At 43.4% G+C, this 9,501-nt stretch overlaps 1 pseudogene; it reads right to left on the reverse strand.

Moving 5' to 3' along the window:
* Positions 1-3,266: 3,266 nt before the first annotated feature.
* LOC135572943 (uncharacterized) lies at positions 3,267-9,127 on the reverse strand (annotated as a pseudogene).
* Between the last annotated feature and the right edge of the window lie 374 nt (positions 9,128-9,501).

Here is a 9,501-nt window from a genome sequence, read left to right on the forward strand (position 1 = left end):
CAGTAGTCATTTACAACTTCTACACTGTATTTCTGATAAATATTATGTTATTTTAATGGACAACAAATGTGATTTTCTTTAAAAAACAAGGACATTTCTATGTGACCCCAAATCTTTGAACGGTAGTGTATATATTGCGTATCGTTTCATTTAAATGTTTTATTTTTTTTATTTTAAATATATATTTTAATCTCCATTGTTGTTTATTTTCTTTGGTGCAAGTTGCTCAATGCTTTTCTACCCTCTTAGGAGGACACGGTGTTCACCTTTAACTTCAACTTGTTCATGACTAACAACAGTAGAGACAAGTTACACCATATCTAACACCTGGTCTCCTCTGCCCAAGTCTCCAGAGAAGATAGCTGTGAGCACATCACAGAGGTACTGATCTATGGTTCTATACTGAACCAAAATATAAACGCAACATGCAATGATTTCAAAGATTTTACCGAGTTACAGTTCATCTTTTTTTTGAACATTTTATTTTACCTTTATTTAACTAGGCAAGTCAGTTAAGACAAATTCTTATTTTCAATGAGGGCCTACTAGGGAACAGTGGGTTACAACTGCCTGTTCAGGGGCAGAAGGACAGATTTGTACCTTGTCAGCTCGGGATTTGAACTTGCAACCTTTCAGTTACTAGTCCAACGCTCGAACCACTAGGCTACCCTGCCGCCCCATATAAGGAATCCAGTCCATTGAAATAAATTAATTAGTCCCTAATCTATGGATTTCACATGAATTCAGATATGCATCTGTTGTTCACAGATGCCTTTAAAAAAAGTAGGAGCGTGAATCAGCAAACCCATCAGTTTCTGGTGTGACCACCATATGCCTCATGCGGTGCGACACATCTCATAGAGTTGATCTGGCTGTTGATTGTGGCCTGTGGAATGTTGTCCCACTCCTCTACAATGGCTGTGCGAAGTTGCTGGATATGGGAGGGAACTGAAACACGCTGTCGTACACGTCGATCCAGGGCATCCCAAACATGCTCAATGGGTGACATGTCTGGTGAGTATGCAGGCCAAGGAAGAAATGGGACATTTTCAGCTTCCATGAATTGTCTACAGATCCTTGCGACATTGGGCCGCGCATGACCATGCTGAAACACGGGGGGATGGCGGCTGATGAATGGCACGACAATGGGCCTCGGGAGCTCGTCACAGTATCTCTGCACATTGAAATTACCATTGATATAATACAATTGTGTTCATTGTCCATAGTTTATGCCTGCCCATACCATAACCCCACGGCCACTCTGTTGACATCAGCAAACCGCTCACCCACAAGATGTCTACTATCTGCCCGGTTCATTTGAAACCTGGATTAATCCTTGTAAAGCACACATCTCCAGCATGCCAGTGGCCATTGAAAGTGAGCATTTGCCCACTGAAGTTGGTTACAATGCCAAACTGCAGCCAGGTCAAGACCCTGGTGAGGACTACAGGCATACAGATGATCTTCCCTGAGATTGTATCTGACAGTTTATGCAGAAATTCTTCAGTTGTCTAAACCCACAGTTTCATCAGCTGTCCGGGTAGCTGGTCTCAGATGATCCCGCAGATGAAGAAGCCGGAGGTCACGGGCTGGCGTGGTTACACGAACTGCCAAATTCTGTAAAACGACGTTGAACGCGGCTTATGGTAGAGACATGAAAATGTAATTGTCTGGCAACAGCTCTGGTGGACATTCCTGCAATCATGCAAATTGCACACTCCCTCATAACTTGAGACATCTGTGGCATTGTGTTGACAAAACTGCACCATTTAGTGGCCTTTTATCCCCAGCGGTTTAATCAGCTTCTTGACATGCCACACCTGTCAGGTGGATGGATTCTCTCAGCAAAGTTAAAATGCTCACTAACTGGTAAGATACATTTGTGCACAAAACATGAGAAATAAGTTGTGTATGGAACATTTCAGGGATTTTTTATTTCAGCTCATGAAACATGGGACCAACACATGTTATTTATACTTGTTCATTTTCAGTTCCTATATCCACAATGTATTTGTCTGATAAAGTGGGTAAACTTCCTATTCTCTCAGCAGAGGCAATTTTACACAAACACATGCAAAACAGGTGGCCGACATTAAATATGAGTTATATCAAACGTCGACACCCTAGTTCATGAGCTGTCCATTAGTCGAGTTGAATGCGTGGCGTTTTCACCGATCATGTGACAAAACACCTTCCATTACATTGTTTTGTAATTAAGTTTAGAATTAGGAAATATAACTTACGATTCCTGGATCTCTGAAAATGCCTACGGTCACATTTGTCTCGCTGTGACAATAGTTGTGTACACAAAGCCAAAAATATAGGCCTATGCCATTGCATAATCAAATGCTTCCACCCAAAAGTAAACTATAGTGCTACCGTTGATGAGCATTGGTGTCTAGCTGAAGGCTAATTGTCTGGAGCAATTTGACCAGTCAAATGTGATTCTGATTATCAAATCAACTAAGCTGACACTGAAATAGCCTGTTAATGACACTTCCATCAATGAACAAGCTGGACCACCGCCAACTTTAAAGATTTGAAGTGGCTGAATCACTTCTACCAGGATATGACTTGTGCCAACTGTCGTAGTGCAATCTAGACCTATGCCACGTTCTGATGGGACTAATTACAATTTAACATTTGTCACACAACTTGACACTGGCTGATGCAGTGTGTTGTGTAAGGTCAGAATTGGGGTACCTGTTAGCAGCCTTAAAAGCATCCAGGTAAAACGTGTATAACGCGACAGTGTATGAGCCTTAAAGTCAAGGCATAACCAAGTGGTCAGACACTCATTCTAACACCCTTTGAATTCACAGACATTGAAACAGCATGGTTAAAAAAAAAACGCAATAGACATATTGTTCTGTCTACAGAGGCTTTAAGTTCTAGGATGAGTAGGAGTCATCTGTAGTTACCCATTGATTTAGACTAATATAGCTTAATGCCACAAGCTTGCTCCATTTCTAGTAAAACTAGCCTCATCATTGTCACACCTTGCTGCCAAAATGCAGTTTATGGATACGTGTGCTTAGATTATTCAGGCCCCATCCTGCAGCAGTTGACCAAAAGTGGCAGGGTGGCCACAGTTAAAAGTGCTGATCACCCCTTAAAGGCCAACATGTGTCGTAAGTGACTGAGATGAGATTAAAATTCGTTACAAAGCATTTACCTAGCCAACTTAGTTACCAAACAAAGTCCTCACTTGTGATATAATCCCCAAACTGGATGCAGCCACATCCCATAACAATCAGGACAAGGTACAGCTTGTAAGACATTTTTTATTAAGAACCAGACTTAATTATATTCACAAACACCGCAATCACTCCCCATTCAGTCAGTGGTTTCATTTGTTCCTGTGGAGAGAATAAAATGAAGCTAGATCTCATCTAGGAATATGACATGTAGAACAGATTTCTCCATCTCATACCATTGTATGGAGAGTGACTGGGGTCTGGACCTAAGTGGTTCCTTTAGGTTGGTTCATTTGCCAGCTGAAGACTTTGATGTATTTAGCCCTAGGGTTGATGCCAGGCATTTCCCTCCCAGGACTAAGGCCTGTGTTGGAAGTAGTTGTGGAGGTCAACGGTCTTCTGGTGGTGGGTGGAAAGGTGGGCTGAAATGCTATGATTGGACAGAGAGTCAAGTGTAAAAAGCTGTAGCAGTTTTACTACCCTCTTTAGCTGCACAACTACCGAACACTTACTTTTTACAGCTTCTCTAGTCAAGATGGTGCCAACTCCTGGAGAGTCTGCCTCAAACCGCCAATATGCAAACAGCTTGTATAGGTCACTCAGTGGATAGACACACCGAACTGTCACCCTAAAAAGAGAACTGAACATTAAAGCCACAAGTGCCTGTAGTGAGAGTTAATGACTGACGTAAATATGTTTAATTCAACCAATGACGTAGATTATAAGTGAAGTCACGTACACAGAGGCAGTATCCCTGGTTTTGACTGGTGCGTTCACAGATTGGCTCTTGTGCTCAACGTTGATATCATTTTCGTAGGTAACATGCTGATGGTCAACCTAGATGACAAGAGGACGTCACAAGCCTGAACATGATGAATTGAAAATCAAACTGTTGCCAGCCAAAAAAAACTAAATGGTCGTTCCCTTGTCAGGCCTCATGAGAAATATAGACACCTGTCAGTCAAAGTCAGAATATTAATATTCAGCCTGTATGCTGACGGTTTGAGATGGCGGCTTGCTGATCTCGTGGACCAATTCTGCGCCTGAACCAATGACGGGATGCATTGATAACAGCAGTAGTTCCAGCGTTTATTTGGACGCATCAGGATTGGGCAAATTCTAAGACATATGTAACCAGAACTAAGTCATGCAGCTGAACAAATTAAGCAAGATGAGTTCTGGGTTACCAGGTTAGATGCTGACAAACTTATTTGAAGTAGTCACTGGTAGGGCCAGTCACTTGATCATTTGAATGATTAAAATTGTATGGGTTGGACAGTTATACCTGGACCCTGGTACCACAGGTGTGGAGTCCAAAGCTAAAGAGAACCCTGGTGCCATCTGTCTCTTGAGGCCTGCAGGTAGAGTCCAGGAGAAAGGTTCCGTTGGGTTCAGCTCCAGGGATGGCCAGAGTCACATCAGTAACCACTGTCACCACCCCTTCAGTGGAACACACTAGAGAAAGTAGTGTTAGAGCTGGGCTAGAACAAAGTGAATGATCAACACTAAACAGTTAGGCAATAAATTAAGTTGCAGGCAAAGATGAGGCACTAGTAGTTACCTATGACCTCAGTAGTCTGGAAGAGACAAGCTTTGGCTAAGGAACTCTTGACCTCCAAGGTCTTAGGAAGTCGTGAGTGAATTTCAAATGAGCCGTAGAACTGCTTCAAATTGATGTCCTGGGAAAAAAGAGAAGGTACATTTTAAATAATTATAACTCCTACTTGAGCCAACGGCAAGCCAATTTAAGCACTTGACCAATGAGCATCTCACCTTATAAGTGTAGCCAACAGAGAAAAGGGGCACTTCCAGGGTCAGACTCTTGCTGTCATTCTGCATGATGTAGCCCCGCTTGGCTGCCAGATTTGTGGTCAGAATGTAGGGGCCAACACCCACAGGTAGTCAAATGGCTTATGGTCCATCTGGAAACTGATGCTTTTCTCATTGCAGACGCCTTTGAAGACCGGAGGAACTGACGAAGAGAAGATCGGCCCAATAGTTAAGTCAATAGTGCCAAAATGACATCAGGGGTAAACAGTGGTAGATCGCTGGGCTGCGTCCACGTTAGGCAGTGGTCAGAACCAGAAGGCTCGGAAGACTGAGAAATATCACTTCGAGCCCAGGTCTCTTAATAAAGTTAGTCAACTTACAGACATCATTGAACTGAGCCACGACTGAGGCCAGGTAGTAGAAGGGCTCCTCTTGAGGCAGGATTACCAACGTGTAGTTGATGGCCAACGAGAACTGAAGAAGCCCCTCTGGAGAGTACTATGGATATGAACTCATTTAGAAACAAAAATCTTACATCCACATATTAGGGGTGAATCTGAGGTCCCCAAAACCCATTGGAAAATGTTGAGAGGAACCTTGGATCTCCAATAAGAAGTGTCAAGAGAATTTTCTATCCCAATGATTATAACCACAATCAAGCTTTGACCAATTCCCAAGGTTTGTAAGACCCTGGGTTTAATCAATAGGAAGACACTCAGCTTATGCAAAAGGTAGTCCTTTATTCACGAGAAGGTGCTAAGTAACCTATAATGCGCACAGCCTTTTATATATATCTCCTACAAGTGTATCTGTTCCTCCCTGGGGGGGGAACTTTCACCTGTCCTTGGTCTCACAGTACTAACACATGTGTTGTCAGTTGCTCTTTATCACACAAACACAATATTCCCACTGTCTCACAATATTCTAGTATTATGTCTAAACACATTATCTAAGCTTCTGTAACTATTAGGGTGAAATCCTTCAGTCATTACTCTTAATGTCATTCAGATTCTCTTATTACTTTAAACATAAATTCCCTTATCAAGAAGCCATGAGGAAATACTGAGAAAAACCAGTAGTTCATTAGAGAGTAAAAATAAGTATTTCTCTTTACCAGCTTGTGAACAACAGCATCCTCAAATGGCACCCTGAGAATGTAGGCATGTAGGGTACTATTGGGCTGGGGGACCATGGTTATGACGAGGCCACTTTTAGTCGCCTCTAGTATGGTGTTGTGACCATTGACCGTCACGGCCACCAGGTCAACATCGTAGGAGAGGTTCCCCAGGTAAATAGTAAACACACGATCCTCAAGGACTGTTTCTGTGGTGGGAGAAGGACAACAGGGTCATTAGCAATCATGACCATGGAGCTGAAGAGCCACTTCGGATAAGTTAGTAGAACTTACGGTTAATGATTGTGAGGTGCTGGATCAGAAGGGGTGTGTTCATGGGCCTGTGGAGGCGGAGTCTGGTCTCCACACCACAGTCATCAAGAAAGATTTGTTCATAGTAGAGATGGACCACATAGAACTCATGGTACATGTTGCCCATCACAAAGCTCTGGAAGAGTTGAAACCGTTATGAAGCATCTGCCATTAGGTTATATGGTACAAAGTAGAATATTCAAGGTGTACAGAGGACATGAGTGACTGAAGCCATTTGCAGCTTCTCTGCATCAGAATAAAGGGTAAGTGTCTCCATGTGAATGGTCAGATGCAGGCCTAGTACGCTACTGACTTTTCTGTATCCTCCGGCAGCGTTGAAAGGGATGCTGATTTGGACAGTGGTGTCACTTATGTCCAGGCTGTAGCCTCGCTTTGCTGTGATGGGCTCATCCAGGAGCTGCCCATCCACCCCCATTGAGATCTTGCTGCTCTCCAAACCAGAGAGGCCAGAGACCAGCGGGGACAGCAGAGTGGGGGTCTGCCAGACCAGCCCCGCCCCATCATACATCCCTTCATCTGGAAAGAGATTACAAGTGTTAAGAACCAGTGAGCAATTCTTCCTCTGCAACCGAGTGATCAAAACATCTCACGATCTGAAATAACTTCATAGGTGAAAGTATTAAACCTTAACTGTGCCATCACTATTGCTTAAGACAAGCCAGTCCCTTCAGGTCTGAACAATGATAATGTGGAACCTGATATTGCACTGGAACTTACTTGTGCTGCACGCAACAATCCAGTCCACCATCATAACCACCCATCTCTGCCTGGAGAACAGTATGGGATGGACCACCTCCACCACTGAACCATTGATCTGAAATTGAATAAAGGATGAAGTGTACTTGCCAACAGTACAAAAGGGGCATTTCAGTAGTCTAAATAAGTGGCTTCCTTCCCATCCTGCATAACCCTGGTTTTAAACATTACGCAGTGTAAGACCCTCTTGGAATACAGCCACCAGTCTAGGTCGTTAATGTCAAATTAAGCAAGCCTGAAGACAACCAAGATAAAGGAAGCCATTGAACAGGACATTTAAATCCTCACCATGGAGACAGACCCCATGACAGACCGTGGTGTGTAGGGTGAGCGGAACACCAGTCTCCCCTGGGTGAGGTAGAACACGTAGCCCAGCTCCCGAGCCTCTGAGAATGACATGGGAATCAGCTGCTGCCCCTCCTGCTGGAACATCACCTGCCAGGTAGACGTGGCAGAGCTGTGGGCCTGATGGGGAACAAAAGACAGGGCATGCTTGGTGGTATTGGGGACAAACTGGTGGAGCTCATCTAATTGACCAAATAGCCTTTAGCTTACTTTAGCAAGGGCAGCAGTCCAGGCATCAGTTGTACCAGACAGACAAGAAACGTCACTCCTCATTGACACCTACAGGGTAACATAACACTCTCCTATAAAAAAAAAATACAAAAGCCCACCTCCACGAGCCCTGGATACAGTCTAGAGCCATGTATTAGTACCTCCATATAGTTCTCCTCACAGCTGACTTCTCTGGGGGACCAGGGTAGAGGGAGGGAGCAGGTTGCATTCACAGAGTAGGTGGCTTCCACTCCAGTCGCATCAATTGTGATCAAGTTAAAGCTAAAAGTGAACACCTCATCATCCTAAGATACAAAAACAAGACCTTCAACTGAGATACCTGGTAGTAATTTAACTAGAAAATATAGTTTAAAAGCCCTTCCCATGGGCAAAGATATAAACTCAATGGCTACTCCACATTGGTTCAATGTAATTGAAATGTTGATTTAACCAGTGTGCCCATGGGTTGTGGCTTTGAAAAGACCACAATGCACCGAAAATATATGAACCTGGTTGTCAGTGTGGCAGGAGAAGTAGGAGGCTCTGAGTTCAGCATGGCCAGGCAGAGGGAGGATACTGAACATGTAGCCACACTCTGACCCATACTGCTTAGTGATGGGGTGAACGCCAACAGCATCTAGATAGGGGTAAAGAACTGGGTCATATCAAAGGATTTGAATATGCTCAGGTCAAATACTAAATAAAAATCAGTTTATTCTTAAGTGGTCCAACAGGCACAGAGAGACTGAAATATGCTGCAGGGAGAGACTTCCTGTCAGCACCAGCTACCAAACCCTGGCCAAGACATGTTAAGATGCCAAGTTCATGAGCTGACCAAACCTGGTTTCAGACCCATTTTGCATCAGACTTAAGGTTAAAAGCCTACTTACCAACCGCTTCAAAGCGAGGTTCGTTCCCAGCAAATGAGAGTTGGGTTGTTACCAACAGGTATCGATCCCGGCATGCAGTCTCAATGGCCCCTATATAGACACACAAGGTGAGAATCTGAAGGGTGGAAACTAAAAGATTCTGACCAACAATTCATACCAGTGTTCTACAGCTTGTAGAAAGGCTAATCTGACTCAATTTAAGTTTCTTACCTCTTGGAAGGTCAGAACATCTTACACTAGGCCATACAGACAGGAGTATAAATACTCTGTAAGAAAAACAATAGCACAGGTCAATAAAGGTTGCCAGCATCAAAACACTTATTCAAATCACTTATTCAAAACATTTAAGCCCATCACCAAACTTACCCCACCCAACATCCAAAAGCCATTGCTCCGTAGAAGTGTCTAACCCTAGCCAGTAACAGCTAGTAAACTACACCTGCTCGTTAACACAACATCAACTATCACGTACTGACAATATCTTAGTCAAAACAACAGTGGATATGTAGCATGTTCTCTGGCACTTTTATATGGGGGTGGTGCTGTGATTGAGGTAATTAATTAGCTAATTGGGTCACGTGGTTGGTCATCTTGCCAGAGCCTAGGGGCGCAGCTAAATAGTCCGAAGTGGATTCCTCTCCTCATCTCTTCTCCTTCCCCCTTTCTTAGGATGTGTTTTCCATCTCCACTGAATAACAATATAAACGGGTCATGTAAAGTGTTGGTTCCATGTTTCATGAGCAGAAATAAAAGATCCCAGACATTTTCCATACGAACGAAAAGCTTTCTTTCTATGTGCACAAATTTGTTTACATCCCTGTTAGTGAGCATTTCTCCTTTACCAAGATAATCCTGTGGCATATCAAGAAGCTGATTAAAGAGCATG

This window comes from Oncorhynchus nerka, linkage group LG8 (genome assembly GCF_034236695.1).
Source record: "Oncorhynchus nerka isolate Pitt River linkage group LG8, Oner_Uvic_2.0, whole genome shotgun sequence".
Lineage (NCBI taxonomy): Eukaryota > Metazoa > Chordata > Actinopteri > Salmoniformes > Salmonidae > Oncorhynchus > Oncorhynchus nerka.